The sequence below is a fragment of the Rutilus rutilus genome (genome assembly GCF_951802725.1).
Source record: "Rutilus rutilus genome assembly, chromosome: 1".
Classification (NCBI taxonomy): Eukaryota; Metazoa; Chordata; class Actinopteri; order Cypriniformes; family Leuciscidae; genus Rutilus; species Rutilus rutilus.
Genome location: NC_140209.1, coordinates 8,075,111 through 8,101,499, shown reverse-complemented (window position 1 = coordinate 8,101,499; position 26,389 = coordinate 8,075,111). Strand labels below are relative to the sequence as shown.

At 38.2% G+C, this 26,389-nt stretch overlaps 1 long non-coding RNA gene across 1 annotated transcript; it reads left to right on the top strand.

Annotated features, from left to right (window-relative positions):
• Positions 1–11,484: 11,484 nt before the first annotated feature.
• LOC311306606 lies at positions 11,485–15,496 on the top strand. The gene is made up of 2 exons (XR_014630184.1): positions 11,485–13,330; positions 13,442–15,496. It is a non-coding gene; the product is annotated as an uncharacterized lncRNA (long non-coding RNA).
• The last annotated feature ends 10,893 nt before the right edge of the window (positions 15,497–26,389 follow it).

Genomic DNA, 26,389 nt, shown 5'->3' with positions numbered 1-26,389 from the left:
AACAAACTCAATGCCTCATATTATTGTCTTTATATTATTATGTCTGTATTATTTATAAAGATTGCAAAACGTCAGAGATGACAGGTTTATGAAATACAACTTTGTAAACAGTATACAAAATGTATTATGTTAAATGTCACCAAAATACACATTAAAAAGAGTTCATCATATTATTGTCAAAAGGTTCCCTGTATGAAAATAAATAAATAAATATGAATAAAACCATATTGCTATTTTTCTTTAATATCTTTCACATGTAAGATACATGGGTGCAACATAACATTCTAGTAATTAATTAACATTTCTGAGGGCACTAATTAGCTTTAATTAATCAAGTTAATCAATGGTGTTATAAATTGGGGAGATGACCACACAACATTGTCACCTGAATTTCTATTCTTGCTGGCACATTCCAACAATGGATCCAAAAATTTATGAGGAAATCATGAGCTATAAAACTCAAGGCACATATCCATTTGGTATAAAAAAAGACCATAAATATGTGATTCGCAGACGTCGCTCCAATTTCCAAATTCATGGTAAGTAATTATTCTAAATTATAATTATTTTTTAAAGTGAAGATAACATAACTACACAGACAGGAGTGAGGTATTGTAATACACCAAGACTTGATAGAAACAAAAAACCCATACTTGTCCATGGTCAATAGCCTTCTTGGCAAATAGAACATAAAAAAATTACCTATCCTGCAGGCATTCAGAACCTCCGTGCAGGTTATTGTTTAGACTTTACTAACAATAAAGCAATTTCAATGGATGGTCAACTTTACTACATCTCCTCAAAAAACTGTATGGGTTTGAGGAAAAAAGTGGTCATTGGACAAAAAGAGGCCAACCAAATATTCACAGAAGTCCACGCCAGCCCCTATGGAGCACACTGTGGAACAGAAAAAAACCAAGCTTGCCATTTCAGCGAGGTTCTACTGGCCTGGAATGGGGTAGACATTGATAAATGGGTAAATACTAAATTATTCCTTTCTAACTTTGCTGTGAAACATACAAATGTATTATGTTTTGGAATGCATTTCTCATGTGCTTATTTCTGAACATCAGATTTTGCAGTGTGCCCAGTGCCAATATAGCAGACTGTCCATCAAGCAGGAGCCCAAGTACATCCCAATATGTGTAAGCTTGTCCACAGATGTGCATGGGATTTGCGACTGGTATTTCATGAATGCACATAATTTAAATGTATTTATTTTAATTTTAAGGTGGATAAGCCTCTGGAACTGCTAGGCATGGATTTAGTGGGGAAAGTCACCAATACCAACCAGGGAAATGAGTACATTTGTGTCCTCGTTGACTACTATACTAAATGGTCCGAGGCATATCCAATCCCAAATAAATCTGCAGCAGTTGTCTCGCGCTGCATTATACATTTTTTCTACAGGTTTGGGGCACCAAAGAGAATTCTAACTGACCAAGGGACTGAGTTTGTAAACCAGGTTTGTAGTTTGTTAAATGAACTAAATTCAATATGCATGAGAATTTAATGATTTCACACATTTGTTTTTGTTTGTGTAGATTAATGTTAATGTATGTTTTGGAAACAGATCAATGAAGAGCTCTGTACCTTCCTCAATGTGGAGAGAAGCCTCTGTTCCCCATACCATCCACAAACAAACGGGCTCGTGGAAAAATTAAATGGAACCATTCAGAGGTGAACCTTCATTTATGGGTTGCTTTGTGGGAATGCAATATTCAGGGAAATATTTGTCTTTGAAAATTGGTTACTCATAATTTTTAACTCATTTTGGTTATGACTCCAGAGCCTTGTGCAAACTGGTGGATACAAGACCAGAAAAATGGGATGAGTACCTAGATGCGGTAATGTTTGGTCTCAGAACCAAGACACAGCTGACAACTAGGTTCTCACCATTCTTTTTGATGTTCGGTATGGAGGCACGATATCCTTTTGAGGTGCCGGAGATATAGGAGGTATGTGATCATTTACATTGTTCCATATAAATATCATGCATCAATTTAGTGAAATAATTTCAATCTTCAATGTTTCTAAAGGTCAACAGCAGAGTGGAATCTGTGATAGCAGAGGACACCATTTCAAAGGCCATTTCTTTGAAGGAGAAAATGGACAACATTGTAAAAAAAATTGTAAGAAAAACAAAACAGGACATGAGACAGAGGGTGGCTGCGGTGGCAAATCAGGCACCACTTTTTGTAGGGCAGAAGGAAACATACGGACCCAACAGAGGAAAGGGGGCAAGCTTAAGCGCAGCTGGTTGGGACCATATGAAGTTGTTTATTTGCAAGAAAAAAGCGCAGATTTAAGGGATGAAAATGGCAAGATATTCCCCAAAATCAACACTGACCACCTCAAACCCTTTAAAGAAGACACACCCCGGATACCCCATAGAATTACCCAAGAACCACAACATAAAAGAGCACATCAAGAAACGTTATGCCCTTCACTCACACCTGTAGACCTCACCATCACCAAGTCACATGAACACCAGCCCCCACCATCACCTCAGTCCTCACCAATTGACTTGTCTACTAGATCTAAATCTACAAGATCCTCTCCCCTGTCTCCGTTGAACTTTTCAACCCAAAATGCCACTTTCCACTCCTGTGTCCCACACCCCTACAATGATTGCAGAGGTACCAGCCGACACCACAGACGCAGTGCATCGCTGTAAGTGTTGATGCACAGTCAGATCTTATAATAGATCAATATTAGTCTGATATTTAATATATTTGTGAGGTGGTAAGTGCAATGCTGTTTTTGGTTATCCTCTGTAGATATCAAAAGTGCCTGGGCTGGAAACGACAGCTATGTACTGCTGTCCAGAGTGGGACCCTATAAATTATTTTACAAAGACTTGCGGATCGGCCCTGGAAGGAAGTTGGAGAGTGAGGCACACATTTCATTGATTTTTACAGATAAGCCTTTCATCTGCTATGCTAATATTTTGTATTAATGTTTTGCCATTTTTGTCAAGGTTATAAATGCATATCTGTCCCTGAAAGTGTGGGAGCACAACTTGACTTCACCAGGCAAGGCATTCCACATGGACACATTTGCCATGACCGATATGTGGAACGGAAAACATAAAAAAGGCTCAAGGTGTCCTGCAAAAGTGCACTTTTTTTTTTTTACTTGTGCTAATGCCCATTTTGTTCAGGGCTTTGTGTACATTCGCAAAGTTTAAATGATAGAACATGTATATTTTCTTTCTTTTTTTTTTTTTTAGTTGGACCCAGCAAACTATGACGTCATAGTGGGTATTGTAAATGAGGGCCACCACTGGTTCCTAGTTGTAAGTATTTGTGGTATAGAACAGTTTCACTTAAGTTTTCCCTTTTTCCTTTAATCCTGATTAGCAATTATATACCCCAACAAGTTGTCTTTTTGCATGTTACTTAGGCTATATACCCATCCCAACAAAAAAAAACATTCTGCTTGACTCAATTGGAGAGTCAGATATCAAGAAGAAAAAGTGTTTGGAGACAACAAGGTATTTTTCATGCACCATATGTAGTGTTATTGTGTAATATGTACTGTATGCTTGAAATAATACTATCTTGTTTGTAGAGCCCTGATGATGGCAAAGGGTATTTCCGTTTCAAACTGGGTGTGTGAAAGCTTGCCTCACCCACTTCAGAGGGATGCCATATCATGTGGTGTGTTCGCTTTGAAGGTGTGTGTGATTATAGTATTGTAGCAAATATTAAGTGTTCATTAAAATGGGATGATGCTTAAGTTCATATTTCTTGTTACTTCCTCAGTTTGCAGAACACATTCTGCAAAATACCACAATAAACTTCTCCAGTGATCTACGTACAATATTTAACACGATTCAGAATGGAGATTTCTTTAACTCTGCTCCGCCAATCTGGTATGGCTTTATAAACTCATGAATGTTATTGACGTGCTTTTTGATGTGCATCACTTTCATCAGTGTTGTACTGTACCTCATAGATGACCTAAGTGACCTGTGCCATTTTTGTGGAGAGGCAGAAACTTTTGATGACTCTGAAGGAGAGGCAGAAACATTGACTGCATGTGCAGATGATTGCAGTGCAGATGTTCTTTGGGTAAATATGGCTAAGCATTTTTGGTTGGTGTAGCATACTCAAAGTAATCATGAATAGACCAATGCTTTACCCCCCTTTACCCTGTCGCACAGTAGAGAGATTACCGTATGGACGGGAGGAGAAGCTCGCGGGCAAATCGGGGAGACGAGGAGGCGAAATGACAAAATAATTAATCATAATACCTAGCAAACGTTTCTCCTGCTCCAAAATCATTGACAGCTCATACTCACACTCTCCGTCTCTGCAAGTTTCGGAAGGGAATGATTCAGATTTCTCGTGCCACAGCCAGTAGAAGACAGACGGGTTGCTCACGTCACATCTACGTAGTCAAGCTCGGTTTGAGTCTGCGCGTCAGGAAAGGAAGTGCTAAGAAATCGCTAAAAATGGGCTTTACTTGTCTCAAGTGAGATCCAATGAGATGGCTCTGTCCACTTCTTATACTGTCTCTGGCTACACCGGGTCATTGTTCGTTCAAATGCTAATTACTAATGAGGCTGGAATGAGGCACATGGAATCCTAATTCTAACATGGAGACAGTAATCATTTCAGTTTATTTTGTAGAAATTGTGTTGTTTAGAGTTCATAGTAATTGTTCTGACTTCATGAAGCTGCATGGTGTGAATGAAACATCAAACTGACTAGAACAAGTAACCCTTAACCAAACAGCAAAGGACAAAGAAAAAAATACTCACTGCTCTTAAGCTTTAATAATAATAATTTGTTGCATTTATATAGCGCTTTTCTGGGTACTCAAAGCGCTTTACATGGAAGGGGGAATCTCCTCAATGTGCAGCTCCACCTGGATGATGCGATGGCAGAACACACACACACACACACACACACACACACACACACACACACTCACACACACACACACACTCTCTCACTAGCCTACTTTATTAAATTGCGGTACCTGAAAACTATGAGACCTGCTTGAAGAGCACTGTTTATTTCATTGGTAGGCTATGTATTGTATTTATTTGTGCTTTTGCTTTTGTAAGCCCGCCTAAATCATAAAATCATCAGTTAATCATATCATTACAACAATTCAGAAATAGAGGAATGTGTAGAAATGATTACCTGGCAACGTCAATTACACACAGCGGTCGTGTGGGAAGTCAGCCTACAGACTCCTCGTACCTTTCTACTCCTTTTCCTTACTAAACCAAGATAATTCAATATTCTTACCAAATGAATTAGATTTTGGTCCCCTATTGAGGGGTTCACAACTGTGAGATCAGGACACTTGAATGTGTTCTTGTTTTACATACAGGAGGTATAGAATGGAGGATCTGGGGGAGGGAACACCTTTAAGGGACTCATCACTTTTCTCATATTTTATAAGTTCTTTTCATTTCATTTTCATTTACCAGGCGCACTGAGACACTTTAAATGATACCAAACATGCATATTTACTTTTTGCACATCCTTAACATTGCGTAGGTTTTCAGCGAGTTCTAGGTGAGGAGGAGAAGGGGGAGATTGTCCAAGTGAAGTTTGAGCTGCGTCTCGGGTGTTGCTTCAGATGTTAATTCCTGTGAGCCTTCTGTTCTCTCTCGAGGGGGAGCCCAGACTTTTGGCACCACTTTCAGTTTGATTGTTCTTATTTTATTACTGACTGTTTACTTGTTTTTACAAAATTTAGGCTTTTAAATTCATATTAGTTAAGCTAGAAGTTTTAGCTTTGGTAGCGAAATTGGAATAGAGTATATGAATTCTCACAAGCATCTAGATTTGGTGTCATACATGCCTGTTCTTGTGTCATGGCTGGTAAAAGTAAATATCTTTGGCCTGTACATTTTCTTAATTCACCGGCCATTGGCAGGTGTGGTAAAAAGTTAGTTTTAGGCCCTGTGTGTAAGGGCAATCTAGGGCTGCATTATCAACCGAATTTAAGCTGGAATCGTGAATTGGCTCAGCATTATGAAATCACAAAGTCTAAATAAAATATTCATATGTGGAGTGTGTTTCCCTGAACTCCAGGAATGGGGTTAAGAAGCTAATTTGTAATTTGTAACATTTGTAAACACGTCAAGCGTGACCTTTTCAACGTAATTGCGTATTACGTGACGTCACAAACGCGCATCACAGAACAGAGCAAGGCGAACATTTGTGCTTATAAAACTTAAACTTTTTTATTTATTTTGGAAATGACCGATCGTTTCGCTAGATAAGACCCTTATTCATCGTCTGGTATCGTTTAAAGCCCTTTGAAGCTGCACTGAAACTGTCATTTGGACCTTCTACCGTTTGGGTCCCAATAGAATCCATTACATGGGGGGAAATCCTGGAATGTTTTCATCAAAAACCTTAATTTCTTTGCGACTGAAGAAAGAAAGACATGGACATCTTGGATGACATGGGGGTGAGTAAATTATCAGCAAAAGTTTTTTTGAAAGTGAACTTCTCCTTTAAGTTGGCCCGACTAAGACAGTTCTCTCTTCGCGCAGTGGATCCGACACCTGTGAGATCAGAGATGGATATCGCGGGATTCACGCTCGTGCACAGTGTTGCTAATAAACTGGATGTAATTTAAGTTCTGTTGCTTTTATATGAAAATAAATATAATGAACAAGACACCCAAAGTAGCCTACTTATTTAATTCCATTCCAAATACATGTTTATCAATCTTTTTTTCTTTAATATATACATATGTGTTTTATTTATTTATTTATTTTTATAAAATATTACAATATATTATTCACACATAACGTATAGGCCTACACATAAAACATGATATCAGAGTTTTAAAATTAAACATTTTAAAAGAGAACAATACATTGCGGTTGTTTAAACCAATGAACATTAAGCTGTGTCGTCAGCAAGTCGTTTCCCATCATGCTTTTGATCAGCGCAGTCGGTGGAGAGCAACTGCGCGCGACTGCAGAATCCGACACGTGCGCCTTGCGCTCGCGAGAGTTTTTTGACATACGTCAGCATGACATCAGAGCAGGGCGGGACCGCACTCGGACACATTTCTAATCGGCATGCATCTCGCGCTGATCACCGGTGATCGATTCTGCGCAGATTCTGCTCATCTTAAACAAGCCTACTTTCTAAAAGAGCAAGCGAAATGACGCGGTTCGGCGGCAACCAATCGGAATGTAGGCTACAAGTCTGAGAGGAATCCAGAGAACACAGTCCTGTAAACTTCGGTTTCGAGTCGGCGACCACATTAGTTCCCAAGCGAACTGGAGCAGAGGCGCGTAACACTACTTTTGTAGAAAAGGATGGTCAGTTGCGACCCCTGGTGGACACATTTATCCATTTACATCATACAGAAGGCAGTATAGCGAGAGAGTATTAGATTACGTACTGATCATGCACCGATCATGCAAGCGGACAGCCAATCGGAAAGCAGCTCTGATCTAGCGGCTGCGCTAAGGAACTGTTAGTTTCGTTTTCCACTCTGTTATGGAGGGACGGTTCGTAGTTCACTTTCCTCCTAATTCCTGCCTAATTTGTGTGCGTCAATGACGAAAAGTAAGTGTTTAATTATATTGTATGTTGCTGTTATTGCTGCGTAATAGATTATTCAATGGTATTGAGAATATTGTTTTATGTGTAAGTGAAGAGATACGCAGCAGGCTGCGGCCTTGCACGGACGAATGTTTTTCTAAACATACGCGTGTCAACTCACAGATGTAAATCAGGCCAGTTTAGCTCAGCGCTGTTAATGTGATTGCGACATATTTCTTTTAAATTAACATTACATTATCCGGAAGTGTGATTTGAGATATCTACCCATGTTTATGTAAATTTATTTAGTTTATTAAGCTCAGTCAAGTTTAATGAAGCACAGTATGTATGTATATTACATTACAATGTTATGTACTGATGTTTAAATGTGTCAAGGTGATCTTGTTTATTGTAAACTCACTTAATTTATGTATATTTCTCCTTTCTTTGTTTAGACCACACAAACTTGTATAATAAAGCCATTTAATTGGGGTTCCTGTCTCCGTGTCCTTACCGACACTCCATGGCGACGGCCAATTTTACCTAGCAACCAGTCCACCTTTACTACAACTTTTATAGGCAACGTTTTCGCTCTAGACCTTGTTTTTCAGCCGGAATGCAGATTAGACTAGGAATGCAGATTAGACTAGCACTTAACCATGAACAAAAAACACAAATGGCTTTTGATTGGATTTAATAAGCAAACATGTCACTATAATTAAGTTATTTCCATCGATCAATTTCTTACTTTCACATTTAAAAGATTTCATAAAGTTAACTTATATAGCCTACCCTACTTGTGGTCAGTCTGCACAAATAACGATTAGCATGCTTGTTTGCATAAAGTAAAGTTTGAGTAAAGTAAAAAAAAAAAAAAAAAATCATTCAATCTTCAAGCGTCCACAAATCTTTCTTCCGCGTTGTCGGCAGGGCGGTGGTGTGAACGCGCACAGCTGATCTCACTGTGAGAACATGCCGCTCTCATCTCTCCGCTCTCGGATCGCGCGCTCCCGTTTGCTTTCGCTCTCGAGCCTCGGAGGAGGAAACGGCGGAGTCAGCGGGAGGAGCAGCCGGACACAGTGAGCTCATGCCGGCTTAGACCATCCATAGAGAGAGATGGCGCCGGTGCGACTAAATATTTTAGTTTTCTACAAATTTTGACTAGGATCCGTTTATGGTTTAAATATGTTTATTTTATATGCTTAAGATAGTATTTTTGGGAGGATACGGGGTAACATTTTTTTTTAAGAAAAAACAGTTTTTCATAATTGATTAACCCAGCAAGCAATAGCCGTCTTTTCAACGTCTGGGTTAAATATAGACCCGATATAGTCCGGCTATGTGTAACCCACTTTTAGCCCAAATAACATTTAATCTGGATAAATGTATTTTTTTCCAAAATAACTCGTGAGATGTATGATATTCCATCATGTAAGCAAAGTCTACCGTGATTACAAGTTGTTTGGTTTACTTTATTTTACATGTTATATGTGTAGGCTGTGCGTAGCCACGATTTAGCTCGTATTCAGACCCGGCTATGCGTAACCCACTTTTAGCCCAAATAACATTTAATCTGGATAAATGTATTTTTTTCCAAAATAACTTGAGATGTATGATATTCCATCATGCAAGCAAAGTCTACTGTGATTACAAGTTGTTTGGTTTACTTTATTTTACATGTTATATGTGTAGGCTGTGCGTATAGCCACGATTTAGCTCGTATTCAGACCCGGCTATTGTACTTTTAGTCAAAACTGATTAATTGTTGTTTTTTGCCAGGCAGTGCATGAAATGGTTGATATTCCATCATGTTCGCATTGGTATGATATCTACAAGATTCAATATGTAATTTCAAGACATGGTCGATCTGTAGTCACGATTTAGCTCCGAATTGGACGGGCTATATGCGGTCTGCTTTAGCCCACCTGGCGAAATCAAGGCAATCTGGTCTACGTACGGCTTGGCTATAGCCCAGATTCAGACCAGCGATATAGTATAAGAATATTAGTCTTTGAAATGTTTTCGCTCACACAGCTTAATATGTTTTCTGTCACACATAAACATAACATTCATACACAATCAACGATAAAAAATCTAATCAAATGCAATTGCATTTCCCAACCGCTAGATGGCACAATCGAAACACTACTGAGACATGTCTACTGGGACTACTGGCATTGCGCGACTAGATCACTTTAGCCAAATTTCGCGATAAACATTTCCGCCATTTTATTTTACACGAGGCAGCTGTCGGAGAGCAACGGGCGAGCAACAGTCTGAGTGAAAACCTTCACATTTCTACTTCGATCTTGTAAGTATGCGTGTTATTTTTGATATGTTCATTGTTTAAATTAGTTAGTTGTTATAATGTGTAGAAACCGTGACATTTTAACATTAACATTGCAGAGTAGTATTTTTCTCCAAAAAGTTAACGTTACCTGCACGTGTTATTGCAAATGTATCTAAATTCAATGAATGTGGTAAGCATGAAACTCTTCATTACTATTTTTTATTATTATAAAGATACCAGTATATTGTTTTTAAATTAGAGTAATAAATAATAGTTTTTGATTTAAAGCAAATTTTGTAAGTACTTTACATAAAATTTAACAGCAGCATAGTGCAACATGAAAAGAAATTATAAAAAAAAAAAAATTCCTTTCCAATTAATAAAAGGTAGTGGCAAACAAAGTCTTTACACTTGTTTTTAAATAATTACAATATGCAGCATACATTCAGTTTTCAGTGAATTTGTTTCAGATATAAAACTGAATGCTGCTTCTCCATGTTTTGTTTTGACTTTGGAGATATAAAAGTAGCTGGCTACTGTCCCAGATGACCTGAGAGGTCTGCTCTTCATAGTGCATCAGAAGATTATAAATTTACTTTGGCCTTAAAATGTTCATTTAATAACCAACTGTAGTTTTTTGATATGAATTTTTTGACAGACAGATAGCCAGTGTAAAAACCTCAGAACCTCAGAGTGATGTAATCCACTTTATTTGATTTAAAGACACTGTTTATTGCAAATTATCCAGCAATCAGTCAACAAAGTACAACAATTGAATATACAGAACACTTGTCAATGACTACCATTAAATGTCTTGTTACCAACATTCATCAAAATATATTTTTTGTGTGTGTTCAACAGAAGAAAGCCATACAGGTTTGGAACCAAGTGAAAGTGAGTAAATGATTACATGTTTTTTTTTTTTTTTTTTTTTTAAGTGAACTACGCCTATAAGTATCTTTTTATGTTTATTAGAGTTATATAAGTAAGTGATAAAGAATGACTTATAGTGATAGTTCACTTTGAAATTAAATTTTGATATGTTTTAGCTTACCTTATGGGCATCCAAGATGTAGGTGTCTTTGTTTCCGCAGTACTTTAAATTTTTATAATCGAAACATGGATAAAATCGCCTTTAAAGTTGTCCATTTCTATTGGCGATTAGTGCTGCATCCATTCACAAAAATAATGTTTTATGTTTTTAAGGTGGGAAATTTACAAAATATCTTCATGGAACATGATCTTTACTTAATATCCTAATGATTTTTGGCATAAAAGAAAAATCTATAATTTTGACCCATACAATGTTTTGTTGGCTATTGCCACAAATATACCCGTGCAACATAAGACTGGTTTTGTGATCCAGGGTCACATATATGAAGAGTTCAGATGCAAAAGCCTCTAAGTGCCATCTGAAATTTTCTTCTCGAATGTTCATTTTTATCAAGCTCATATATGTAAGTTCAGTAATTTCACTTAAATGACAATTAATAGGTAATTTTCATTGCCATTTAAGTGAAATTACTGAACTTGCATATATGAGCTTGATAAAAATGAACATTCGAGAAGAAAATTTCAGATGTGTATATATATATGTATGTATGTGTGTGTATATAGCCTATATATATATATATATATATATATATATATATATATATATATATGCATGCCTTGTACAGAATTGTTCAATACGCGTATCGTTACACCCCGTATTGCATCACCATTACGGTTCAATTATTGATATTAATTAATTTATAATATTGATATAAATTATTGTCTATATTGATATAAATTATATAGTCTCAATCTATATTCTGTTAACTCTATATTGGCCAGCTCTAGTGTGCATCCTAGCAAAAGTGATTGACTGTAATTAGTTAAATGACTGTAACAATGCTTTTCTTGAGCAATAATTATTTCCTTTTTCTCATTTGGCAGACGCAGTGATGACCAGCTGTCCATCAGCTACGGAATGTGAAATAAAAAATGCAATTTCTAATCATTTCAAACAAGCACCAGGGAGGGCAGGGGGTGGGGGTTATGGATCAAAAGTAAACAGTTAATTCTTAAAAAATTTAATATCTTAATTTGTTTTACATATTTTTCCAATGTTTTATTTGTTCATGTTTATGTTTGAATGTTGTCTAAGTTGTTGTTGTCTATATAATTGTTCAAAATAAATCCCTTTATATTCAATTAGTTTGGATGGATTTTCATTTATGAGAACCTGTTATATTTGAGTGAAAAGAATCCTTATGCCTAATTTTGTTGTCTATTACATGTATATGTAGTGTAATTGATGACTAGTCTATTCTTGGGCTATGGTTAGACGTCTATTAGATTTTCACTGACAGCCCAAAATCAGCCTTGTTTTAGCCTAGACCCATATTGTCTGTCTATTAGACGTATATATGTAGTCGTTTAATAGCGGTCTAATTGATGACTAGTCTATTCTTGGGCTATGGTTAGACGTCTATTGGACGTATAAATATAGTCGTTCAATAGCTGTCTGATTGTCTATTCTTGGGCTATGGTTAGACGTCTATTAGACGTATATATGTAGTCATTCAATAGCTGTCTATTCTTGGGCTATGTTTAGACGTCTATTAGATTTTCACTGACAGCCCAAAATTAGCCTCGATTTAGCCTAGACGTCTGGGCTGTGTTTAGACGGCTATTAGACGTCTATTAGACGCGAAATTGCTTGCTGGGAACTGTCATAATCAATTCAGCCTATCCAAACAACGATACGACAGTCATAAAGTTATACAGTTTTAGTAAAGTTATAACAATGCACTTTATGCTCTGCATCGGTCATTTATACTTTGGTATTTTTGTGCAATAAAACATAATCATAAGATACTATAAGAAAAAGCAAACTAGTATTTTTTTTCTACTGTATCTATTTGGCTACATTTGTTGCCCAATTAAAAATCTTTTAGACTAGACTATTCATTATGAATATTTAGTTTTGACTAATTTGTAACACAAATAGGAGTTTGTCTTTGCATTTTTTTTATTATTGTTTTCCCAGATTTTGCAGTAATGTCAACACTTACTTTCACTTTCATTATTTCATCAGGGACAATAGCGCCCTCTTGTGCCCTACATATTCAAATAATGCCATTTCTGCATGTCATTGTTTTGTTACAATTTATATGAGTTTCTTCTGAAATGTGCTGCTTCCTGAGAGGAAAAGATTGAAATTAAGGTTATTTGTTGAAAACTTCATATTTTAAGGGGTAATTTTCACTGGTTTAAATGCACATCACTACACATTTTCCACATGTTTAAATGTTTGTTCTACAACACAATATTAATAAACTGCAGTCATTTGGTTCTTTAAAACATTTCTCTCCTGTTTTCAGCACTGAAACATGAACAGACTCAATAAAACATGTGCAGAGATTCAGACTGACGGCGGGTTTGAATACAGACTTCAGTCTAATAGCCTATACTGAATCAAACCAATATTCCCGACTGTGATCAGAGCTGGTATTCAGAGGTGTGTGTGTGTGTTTCTGTCCTCAAACTACACCATTATACACACACACACACACACACACACACACACACACACACACACACTTGATCTTCTTGTGTTTGGTGTGTTCAGGACCGGCGTGTGATAGCAGATCCATCAAACATCGATCCTGAAACACTGATGAATCCTGTTATTTCAGTCTCATCTGATCGTCTCGTCACGTCTCGCTGTGTGGAGGAGCTTCGTCATGAGATTCAGTGTCATTCTAGTGGAGTAAATCAACTCTCTCTCTCTCTCAACATTCCTATGTTTTCATATAGAGTGGTGCAGGAATGACAAGACAGGGGAACACAGACAAATGCTTTCTAATACATGTTACGTTTCTCTCTATTCTACTTTTTTGCTTACTAAGGCCCCGTTCACACCGCAAGTCTTAATGCTCAATTCTGATTTTTTGCTCAGATCCGATTTTTTGATTGGCTGTTCACATTACCTTTTAAAATGTGACCTATATCTGATAGCAGTGTGAACTGTTTGAGGTTTCAAACTAAACCGCATGCGCAAAAGAACAATAACAATGACATCAGACACAGCACGCGGTTGCACTAAAGTTCGGGAGGTTATGGAGGAAGTAAGCATATTCACATCACATTTATTTAAAAATGTTTGTGTAATGGAAGCCGTAACATTAATGAGAGCAGGTGCTGAGGAGGAGAAGAACGAAGAGAAAGATTGGCTATTTTTGCCTTTTGTGGGTTTATGGCTGCAAATTCACTACAGAGGTCTGTATGGATGCGTAGTTTGACACTGCAGCCATGTTCTCCTGTGTCCCCGTTCTTCCATTTCGTGTGCAATTCTTTCACAAACGGAGCGGTTACGGTAGGATCCTTCTAGTTTAGCTTGAATTAAATTATCTTCCCATATACTAATTAGGTCTAACACATCACTCTCAAGTTTTTAATGTTAGACTACTGTCTATGTCTATTGTGTCTAGGGCTTCATCGCCGATGCATAATTGTGACAAATGTCGACGTAGATTGACATAAAAGTCGCATCAAATCTGCTTTGGCTGTTCACACTGCGGCCGCATTGAAAAAAATCAGATCTGGATCTGATTCAGTACCACATATGTATGTGGTCTAAATCTGATGTGAAAAAATCAGATCTGGGCTAGATTTGAGTGTTCACACTACCTCTGAAGAAGTTTGACCTGGACACTTGACCCCAAAAAAATCAGATTTGGGCCACTTTTGCCTGCAGTGTGAACGGGGCCTAAATGACCTTGACATTCAGTGTGGTATTTTTCTTTATAAACCATTTTCTCAATAAATGATTTTACAACAACAATTGCAGTGTTTTTCTTTTTGCACACACTGTCAATGTGTGTCTTCCAACAAAGAACCTTGTCCATATAAACCCCCAGGTATCTATAAGATGTCACTTGCTGTGTCACTGTGTCTTCAATGATCACAGACTTGTATTCAGATACACTTCTAGGGTCAAGGACCATTTCTTGTGTGTTTTTTACATTTAACACAAGAAAGTTCTTGTCACACCACTGAATGAAAGTATCTATTTCACTGTGGTAGGATGATAGGTCCATATCTCGAGGAGACTCAAAGGTTTTGTTTTTCAATCGGTTTTATTATAATTCCTCTATATGGAGGAACTAATGTTGTGCCTCATAAGACCACCGTGCTACATATATAAACATACAGTACTGTGCAAAAGTCTTAAAAGCATGTTAATATCCCAGTCCCCCCAAGAAGTCTGACAACAGCCGGTATGATCTGATCCCACCATCATCGAGTCCGTCTGTGATTACATGTTTAAGATGTAAATGTGTTTAAGATGTAAACGTGTTTAAGATGTAAACGGGATGATTGCGCGACACTTACGTGAGACACTGTTGCCGTGTGTGCAAGTAGCAGAAACAACGAGGAATACCAGAGTAAACGTTGAAAACGTTTAATTTGAAAAGGTGTGAATGACGTTACAAAACATGAAAAATTATAAAATATAAAAGGAAAACAAAGCAAGAAAACAAGAGTGTCACCAAATCAATTAAATAATCAAAACATAACAAACCTCTAAATCTACCTATCAAAAGAAAAATGCAGAAACAAAACCCCAAATCTTCAGCGTATACGCCGCCTTAAATAAACTACGCTGTCTAAAAAAAAACAATGAATTCAATGTGTGGTGATCACTCTCCAACTAAATAACAGAAAACAATTCTAACTACCGTGGTCTTTAAAGATGGAACACACACACATCTCGTTGACCTAGCATTCACATAACACTTTATAGACTTCTATAATTCAATGTTAGGCTGCATAGATTGGGCCATCCGGAACCGGGAACACTTCCTATAAATCCTGATGTACTCGTTGCATCATGAGAAGAATGGTGTCTATGCTTATATTAGTCTCTCTGTTTATCCCGAGGTTTACCACAGCCCGCAGGATCCAGATCTGATGAAGGACCTGCGCCTGGACGCGACGACAGCGCAGTCCTGAAGTGTCCACTAGTCTCTCCCCTGTGAAGGCCTGTGAAAAAAAAAACAAAAAAAAACATTTGACACAATCTGATTCCATATTGATTAAGTTGGGGCCGATCAGGTACAGTACATAAGAAAACAATCTCTCTCAACTAATGCTGTAAAGTAAACCATAAGGAACCCCAGTTGGTACATCATTCTAATATTTAAGGTTAAAAATGATTTATTTGTAAGCTTCTTCTTTAAATCACACATAAGGAAGGTTATATACTGTTATAATACACTTTTAAAGGAACACTCCTCTGTTTATTTAAAACAAACCTTTCCTACATTTAGACAGGTGGGCAAACGCATCTTTGTCTCAGTGCATGCATTGTTTTAGTTTGGCAGCGCTACCGCTAGCTTAGCTTAGCATAATGAATGGAATCCTGTGTTGCCAGCTAGCATGTGATTTAAAAATATATATATATATTTACTTCTTGTGGCCTACGTATTCACGAGTACAAATAGCAATGCAGATTAAGTTTTTGGGGCAAACCTGACCTGTTGAAAAGAGATGGTATTCATCCCTCCTGGGATGGTGCTGCTCTTCTCTCTAGTAATATGGCTCATAGTCTTAGAGCTCAAACATGACAACCTGGGGCTCAGGTCAGGAAGCAGACAGACTGGCTAAACCGACCGTCTGCTAGCGGCCTCACGTCACCAAGGTCAGATAAATCCCATCACATACAGCCTCTTTCACCTAGATATCATCATATAGAGACTGTGTCTGTTCTCCGAATTTAGGACATACAAAAAACGTTTAAACTCATCTAAGGTTAAAAATTTAATTGATGTTCAAAATATAAAAAACAGCTATAATACAGATGAGCAAATGATAAAGCTTGGGTTGCTGAATATTTGATCCCTTACTCCTAAAGCACTCATTGTTAATGATATGATTTCAGATTATAATCTAGATGTGCCGTGTTTGACAGAAACCTGGCTAAAACCAAACGATTACATTACTTTAAATTTATGCATTTGGCAGACACTTTTATCTAAAGCTTTCAAGGTACACATTTTACATTTTGTCAGTTCTTGCTTTCCCTGGGAATCGAACCCATGACCTTGGCGTTGCTAGCGCCAGCGCTCTACTGTTTGAGGTACAGGAAAGCCTAAATGAGCCCACAACGCAAGATTACTGTTATAAACATGAGCCTCGTCTAAAACGTCTAATATTTTCAAATCCACTAAGAAATCAAGTTTTAAATATAATTCTTTTGAAGTGTTGGTGCTTAATGTAAAAATATATAGTATAAATCACGTTTGAGATTTGTGCTGGCTATTGTATACAGGCCACCAGGGCACCATACAGACTTTATCAAAGAATTTGCTGATTTTCTATCAGAGTTAGTATTGGCTGCAGATAAAGTACTAATTGTTGGTGATTTTAATATACACATCGATAATGAAAAAGATGCATTGGGATTGGCATTTAAAGACATTCTTAACTCTATTGGAGTTAGACAACACGTGTCAGGACCTACTCATCGTCGTAATCATACTCTAGATCTAATATTATCACACGGAATAGATGTTGATGCCGTTGAAATTCTGCAGCAGAGCGATGACATCTCAGATCATTATCTAGTCTCGTGTAAACTTCATTTAGCCAAGGCTGCAAAGCCGACTCAGTGTTATAAATATGTTAGACCTATCACTTCTGCCACTAAAGATTGCTTTATCAATAATCTTCCTGATCAGTTTCATCATCTCAGCATCCCGGATAACTTAGAAGAACTAGATATTGTGACAGAAACTCTTAACTCTCTCTTTTCCAGCACTTTAGACACAGTTGCTCCGTTGCGCTTAAAGAAGATTAAAGAAAATAGTCCAACGCCGTGGTACAACGAGCACACTCGGGCCCTTAAGAGAGCAGCCAGAAAAATGGAGCGCAAAACTAGAAAACAAAAGAAAACAAAACTAGAGGTATTTCGCATTTCATGGAAAGACAGTTCAATTGCATACAGAGAGGCTTTAAAAGCTGCTAGATCTGCTTATTTTTCAACCCTATTGATGTGAGGCTACGCTCTAAAACCAGATGCTGGGAATGGCTGTCAGCAAAACAGAATGCTAAGATTAACCCCATAGATCCTCTTCTTAATATCATTAATTCGTCTTTGTCACTAGGATACGTACCAAAAAACTTTAAGCTGGCTATGATTAAACCGCTTGTTAAAAAAACGCAACTGGATCCTACAGAATTAGTCAATTACAGGCCGATCTCAAATCTACCTTTTCTGTCAAAGATATTAGAAAAAGCAAACCTAACGAAACTTACCAATTTACAAAATTAACAGAATGCATAGCTGATATAAAAAAATTGGATGACTAGTAATTTCCTACTTCTAAATTCTGGAAAAAAACCCCCCAAAAAACAAATTTTAATTATTGGACAAAAAAAACTTGCATCATAAGAAGAATGGCATCTAAGCTAATTTTAGTGTCTCTGTTTATCCCAAGGTTTTCTGCAGCCTGTCGGATTCAGGTCGTATCCAGATCTGACGAAAGAAATTCGTATCCAGATCTGATGAAGGACCAACCGATGACAACGCAGTGCTGAAGTGCCAGCTAGTCTCTCCCTCTTCACTCTACAGATAAATCGTCGTTGGGAAAACTCAATTTGCGTACCTACCCCGAAGTGACAAAATAAAATAAAATTCTGTATCAAAATTTATCAGGAAAGACCAGTACTTTGTTTAGACTTGGTTTGTAGGGAATTCCAAACCTGCACACATATATTCAAACGCACATAACTATAGAACCAATTCTTAATGTGCATGTGAACGCCATCAGCGTTATTCACAGGTTCGCGTTTAAAATTGAACTAAGTAACTTTTTTACCCTAACCGAACATCTTCTGAGTCATTGGAATAGTTATATGACTTTTTTCGGGTTGAATGGTGGTCGTCTTGCACCCCCCAAGTGCCTGTGAGACGAAAAACCACCCTTGCAACTTTGGGCCGGCGGACCGCCGGAGCCTCAAAGACTCACGGAGGCGATTGACATCTCACAACTTGCACTTTATTCCCCAATCGAACTCGTGTAACTGTCTATCACCCGTTCTACCGTCCACAGCTTTACTTGATAAACAAAAGTAGGATAAGAATGAGCATCAAACTGAAATAACCCGCATACATGGGGTGTTCGAGGTGCACATACAACACAGACTGCTGACAGTTCAACAGGGTGCGCTCAGCTCTTAAAGGGGTCACACCTTATTTCCACTCATTACAGCTTCCATCCTACTGAACAAGGTACCGGTATAGAGGGCGGAAGGGATCAGGTCATGAGTGCAGAGACGGCTCTGCGTGAGTGGTATTTACGACAGTAACGTTAAATACAAGTACTCCACAGTGACTCTAGGGGTCGCCGTTTGACAAAAACGGAAAGCTGCATAGTGTGCCTTTAAAGTCCGTGTAGAGAGAATGGTGTCGTCTTGGTGGCCCCTAATATAATTTAATAACATATCGTTGCAACGGAAGCGAATCAATCAAAACTAACTTTAGCTGGAAAATAACTTTATCAAAGAACCGCTATAAAGCCAAAACAATCTCTGTTACCTTAAATTATACGTTTATCTCTGTGAAGCTGCTTTGAAACAATCTACATTGTTAAAAGCGCTATATAAATGAAGATGACTTGACTTGACTTGACATAAGGCGATTTCCTAGGCAGATATTGACTTGGGACTATATTGGGGGGGGGGAGCACAGGCAAAGCACTTACTTGGGCGCAGAGATATTACGCAACACCTGAAAACTTCCGTCAACATACCGGCGTGAAAAGTAGCCAGCTATTTTTCCTACAGTAGACATAGTGAATTGCGATGAACATGGCGGATTTTGTGAGAGACGAAGAGGGTGACTTCTCAGACAGTCAAGATCCAGAACCATACCTCTATGAACCAGAGTTTGAGAAGAGGAGCTGCGCGCTTTGGAAATAGATCGACAGGAGGAGGTTGCGATCGCTCAACAGCCTGAGGACGTGAGGATGAGAGCCAACATGAACTGGTGGTGTGAGTGTGGGGGAATATGCCAACCTATGCAGACTGAAATATAGTCTTTGTGCTGTGGCGATTGGGACAAGGTACTGTCGTCGATGACCAGGCTCAATGTGTGGGGATTTCAGGTGTTGCGTGACATCTCTGGTCATAAGGTCATACACACTTAGGATGACTTTAGAGTGAGTAAATCATGGGTTATTTTTCCTTTTTGGGTGAACTATCTGTCAGCGCTGTGTAGTAATGTTGTTGCGTGATCGAGATCGGCTCATGAGTAAACCGCTGTCTAGTATTGCTCCGAGCTGATAAACTGTTTGCTCTGGACAGCTCAGACGAGTAGCGTGGTTTCATTCTGCTTTCGTTTTCTTTGTGATATTTCTCGTATGCGGCAGAAATGGCAGCTCTCTCTTATAAAAAGTTCGCAAAATGTGACCATTTAGTCTCGGTCTAGAGCCCTGTATAGTGCTGCATTTCTGCTTTACATGAGCGCCACCTACTGTCAGAGAGCGAATTTGTGTTTTTTTGCATTGATTTGAACTGACAAATTAGACATTCCTGTTGGTTGAAAACAAGTTAACCCTCTGGGGTTGGCAAATGCGCCCGTGCGTTTTGCTGGATTTTCTTCACATTGTAGTACAATAAACTTAAATTACTCCGTCATAATCTGTGTAAGATGTCTACTTTTGTATGTGTCCACTTACAATCAAATACAAACATTGTGCTTTTGTAAAATACAGAAAATAAACAGGGCCTTCTCTTTCTGCCTCTCCTTCTCGCTGAACTTTTGAGCACGTCTATAAACGGAAACAAAACTCAGCGAATACTTGTCACGCATTTATGAGCCATATATCTTTATAAACATTTAAGTGTGTACTTTTAAATGATCGCATTCAAACTGAAAACAAATATTCTCTGCTTAAATAATTTGTATAAAACCAACAAGATGTCCAGTTTCTCAAGCGCTTGCTCATTATTTTTAATTTGACCCCGCCCACGCGTGCAAAAGAGATTGACATGCAAATCTTCACATGGAACGCGAATGCGCTCGTTACCTCAAAAACAAAACACCACACTTCATCAGTCTCTGCTTTTCGTCGAGTTTGGAAGACACTCTGTGAGCTTACATTGGATTTACCTCAGAAGAAGAAGAACGCGGTTTGAAGACAAGATGTAAGGTAAGAAATTCTTAATTATATTAGTTAATGTTATTGTTGCATAAACTTCACATTGCAGTTGAACTGTTGCTAGATAAATTGTACATATAATATTTAGACCCGTGTTTACTGTTAAACACCGTTTGTGGATATCTGCTCAAACATGGATATGTACAGCCTAATATGGTAACCATAATGTTTCATATTTTGCAGCGTGCTGTGCGTTTGATTGTTTCATATTCAAAATGGGCTGTGCGTTTGAAAAGCAAAATGCACCAAACATTAGGCTTTACTCCAATCTCATTTCATATCATCATAACAAATGGAAACATTTGAAGTAATATATGATAATCAATATATTTTTATCTAGCGTAGCTGTTACTCTGAAATGTTGCTTTTGAAAGATTTATAGGCTGCTATAGGTTATTGTTGTTATTATTATTATTATTATTTTATGCAGCACTGCGTGTAGCCTATGCATACAAGGCACAACAAACCTGTTCATTATATATTGTTGGAAACATTTGTATTTGTGTGTGTGTGCTCTGTGAATTTTAAAATGAAAATTTTAACCAGAAAATCTAAAATGTATTCCCAAAATCGTGCAGCCCTATAGTTTCTCTTGACACAGTTTTTTTTTGTGTGTGTGTGTGTTTTTGTGTTTTTTTACAGGGATCAGATCCTGTCTCTGTACATGAACATGGTAAAGTGAAAATCAAACACCTTGGAAATGAAAGGTATGTATAATGCTTTTAGGAATGGCACAAAGGTCTCTGTCTTTGGATCATTGTTTTCAATAGTATGCTTTTTTGTCATTTGTTGTGTATCTCTGGATTATGTTGTGTTGTAAATAAATCCAAACAATCAAAAAGCCATTCTTTTTTAAATCTCCTCATTCTTTGTGCAAGGTTGCTCAGAATGACAGGACCTGATAGCTCCTAATAGGGCCATTAGGGAGTGTCTTTGTCTTTCTCAGGTGTGAAAATCCATCAATATTCAGGATGTTTATATTGTCTTCTCTGAATGAGCAGTCAGGGTGATTTTCACATAGTTTTGGAGCAAATATTCTAGGCTACATGATACAATTTTCAAAAGTCTTGTGAAGAAATAATCAGTATGGGATTAAAGGCCTTATTTCAGTGACATTGTTTTTTGTATTTTCACAAACCACGCATAAATGTCATTATCTCAAAACTACAAACTTTTACACACATGCTGCTGACATATTATTGTAGCAGAGTTTGTGCTGAATACAGTGTTATCAGACTTTAGCCATGAAAATGTCACAAGTAACAGAAATAAGCACAAATGTCAGAGCATGTCAGAACACCTCCAGGGCCAGAAAACACCTCAGACCCCAGAGGGTTAATAGATATCAAACAATCAACAAAATGCCCTGTCCTCACCACACACCAGCTATAGGTAGGGTGACCAGATTTCTCATTGTGGAATACGGGACGGACACAGAGCCCACAGACCCACAACACTTACTGCACACATACCAGTATTTACACTTAATAATATTGTTAGCTATGTAAAAAAGTAAATGTAGACTTACATAAAATTGCAGATTAGTGGGAACAAGATGGTGCAACAGCATCATTCACTGTTGCCGTTTTGTATTTTTCACTGGAACCAATTTTTGCCAGCGTGCGCTTGTCTTTCAAGAGTTTATCATAAAATGCGGAGCAGTCAAGTCCGAAATTAATTCGTACGAAAAGCATTGCCTTCATTGTTGTTACACTCAGTCGAGATTTTTCATCTGTCCATGATGCATTCATTAATGAGAACACACGCTCCACAGGTGCAGATGTACCAGGCAGGCATAAAACAAACTCCACAGTCAAAGATCACTCACTCCCATCTCACTAAATACGTCTGTCCATCTATCAGACACAGCCACCTCGTTTTTGTTCCACTCAGTGAGGTGACAAGTGACAATGTTTTTGGCACAGGCCCACTCATCAAAGAGCATGGTTTCGTCAACCGATGTGAGAGCAGGGATTCTTGAGTAGAATTGGCTGTGGCTGCTCTGAATGTCTCTCCATTCTGGAACACTTCTCAGTAGGACCCACTCTAGTTCTTTTGTATTCTCCAGTGAGCAGCTTCAATTATCAAGGTAATCCACTGATGCTGAGTAAAAGCTTCTCACTGCACAATAAAAATCATCAGCTTTTATGTCACCAGCTTCAACAAGGGTGTCTAACTGTGTTTTGATGTCAGAGGGAATAAATGATTCCTCCAGCCTGGCCTGCAAGACATTTCTCAGATCACATATGTGCAAAGCCACTTCTGTGGCAGATATATTGTCTTGCTCTACTGTCTCCAGTGCACGATGGAAAGCTGCAGTTTGCTTAAGTGCTAATCCAAGCCAAAGTTTTGTGCAAGGGTTGCTGAATGTGTCTCTTAGAAACTTTGGCCACTTTTCCTGAGAAAGAAAGTATGCACATAGACCGGCAAAAAGGTGCAGAATTCGTTCAAGAGATGGACCAAGAGAGAGGAAACGTGTGCTACCATGCTGCAGTAATTTCTGATAGTCCAGCTGTACAAAGTCACAAAACTCCTTGAGCTCCTTTACGCGCACTGTATAGATATGAAAGTATTTGTATACCTTCACAGCAAAACAGTCCAAATCAATCGGTAAGCAATCCACTGCTGTTTGCAGGGTATTGTGGATGATGTGTGCACTACAGCCAATGCCCAGAATATCCCTTCCTAGCTGCATTTGCAGCTTTCTCCAGATGTTGCCTTTACCAGCTCTTTTAACACCGCCAAAGTTTGTGTTAGTGTTATCAGCACAAAGTGCAACTATTTTCTGAGCTAGGCCATGTTTTTCAATGACATGGGAAATGTAGGCAGTTTGCAAATCTGATGTCTCACCTGGCAGAGATGAAAATTCTATTATCTTGACCTTTACTCCCTCTAGTGGCTTGAAGTATCGCACAAGCACAGGGAACAATTTAATGTCTTTGTGGTTGGATGCATACACAGTTAATGTGACAAATGAGCACTTGTCCATGCTGCACTTCTTCCTCTGACAAAGGACCAAGAACGTTGCATATTATAGCCTCAGATTTAGAGCAAGCTGAAGAAAATTTCGGATCATACAATTTCTTAATCATTTTTGCAGTGCAGTCAGCTGACTGAAAACTATGGCCATGAATAACAGAATGGTATGCAAAAAGTCCTTCACTTGCATGTACTTTATCAGATTCGCAACTTTGCTTCACAAAAAATTCGCTGCGTAGCACACTTACTTTTAGCAGCGTCCATGTGCTTTTTTGTGTGCATATGCTGTGTAATGTCGGCTCGGCCTCCATGAGCAATGGAAAAGCGAGCCCCGCAAATGTCACATCTTAATTTGCTTGCCTCTGATTGTGACTTTCTTTTGAGAAATTTAAACTCTTTCTGAAGATCATCATTAAATGTACTGGAACGCTTCTTTGACATCTTTGCACTTGAATGAGTCAATTAAGCTTATCCGTGGTCTTCTCTCGTATACATTACACTTAACTGTGACGTCGGATTCCGCCTTCACTCAAGTTGAGATTGATAGAGGGAATTGTGATTGGATGGAATTGTCCTTCTGCCTTCTCTTATTGGATGGAATTTTTTTTCCCCTCTAAAATATGCTATGAGGTGATTTGCTAGTTTTATTAGGCTATTCCGTATGAGAGGAGTACTCATGCTATCACTCAGAAGAAAAAAAAAAAAAATAATAATAATAATAATATATATTAACAATGAAATACGGGACAAAACATGCTTTTTTCATAATAAGTCGGGACACTAAAATTAGAGTTGAAATACGGGACTGTCCCGGGAAAAACGGGACGTCTGGTCATCCTAGCTATAGGTGGAGAGGAGAGATTTGGCTAGCCTATAGGGGGATGTGTGTCTAAGTTACACAGAAGAGACTTTGTTGCTCAGCACATGAAAATAAACTACTTACCGTGATCTCAGACTGAGGTGATGTAGTTTCTCCACTGCATGGATCTTCATGTGTCGCTTCAGGTGAGTTTTATCAGAGAAATTCGTTCCACACTGATCACACGTGTGCGGCTTCTCTCCAGTGTGTGTATTTTCATGTGTTTTCAGAGATGCTGACAGACTGAATCTCTTGTCACAGTGTGAACACTTGTAGGGTTTTTCTCCAGTGTGGATCATCTCATGTCTTTTCAGTTCTGCTGATCGACTGAATCTCTTGTCACAGTGTGAACACTTGTAAGGTTTTTCTCCAGTGTGGATCCTCTGGTGCCGTTTTAAACAGTCCGCTGTAGTAAAAGTCTTCTCACACTCAAAGCACATGTACTCTCTTACACCAGTGTGAGTTTTCTCATGCTTATGTAAATTAGACAGCAGAGAAAAACTCTTTCCACACACAGAACATGAATACGGCTTCTCCTTGGTATGAACTGTCAGGTGTGACTTCAGGTTTGATGCACTAAAAAATGTTTTACTGCAGTGATCACATGAGAACGGCTTCTCTCCGGTGTGGATCCTCATGTGATTCTTAAGATTACTTTTGCATGAGAATCTCTTTTCACACCGATCACACATGAATGGCTTCTCTCCCGTGTGGATCCTCATGTGAACATCAAGTTTATTTTTGTTAGTGAAACAATTCCCACATTGATCACACGTGTATGGCTTCTCTCCAGTGTGGATCCTCTCATGTCTTTTCAGAGTTGATAAGTGACTGAATCTCTTGTCACAGTGTGAACACTTGTAAGGTTTTTCTCCAGTGTGAATTCTCTGGTGCCGTTTTAAACAGTCCGCTGTTATAAAAGTCTTCTCACACTCAAAGCACATGTACTCTCTCACACCAGTGTGAGTTTTCTCATGTTTATGTAAATATTGCAGCACTGAAAAACTCTTTCCACACACAGAACATGAATGCGGCTTCTCCTTCATATGAACTGTCAGGTGTCTCTTCAGGTGTGATGCCCTAAGAAATGTTTTGCCGCACTGATCACATGTGAACGGCTTCTCTCCAGTGTGAATTCTCATGTGTTCTTTAAGATGTTGTTTGTATGTGAAACTTTTTCTACATTGATCACATGTGAACGGCTTCTCTCCAGTGTGGATCCTCATGTGAATCTCAAGACTTTGTTTAGTTGTGAGACTTATTCCACACTGAGTGCAGGTGAAAGATTTCTTGGCTATTTTCTTTAAAAAAATATTTTTAGTCTCTGAGCGACTCAATGGTTTTCCTTCAGGATTGACATGATGTTCCTCCTTTACTTCACTCAGTTCTTCACTCTCCTCCTTTACTTCCATCAGGTCTGAAATCAAAAGAGAAAATTATTAATTTGATTTGCAGTACATCAAAATAATTCAAAGAGAGAAATATAAAGTGAAAGGACATGCAAGTGAGCCCT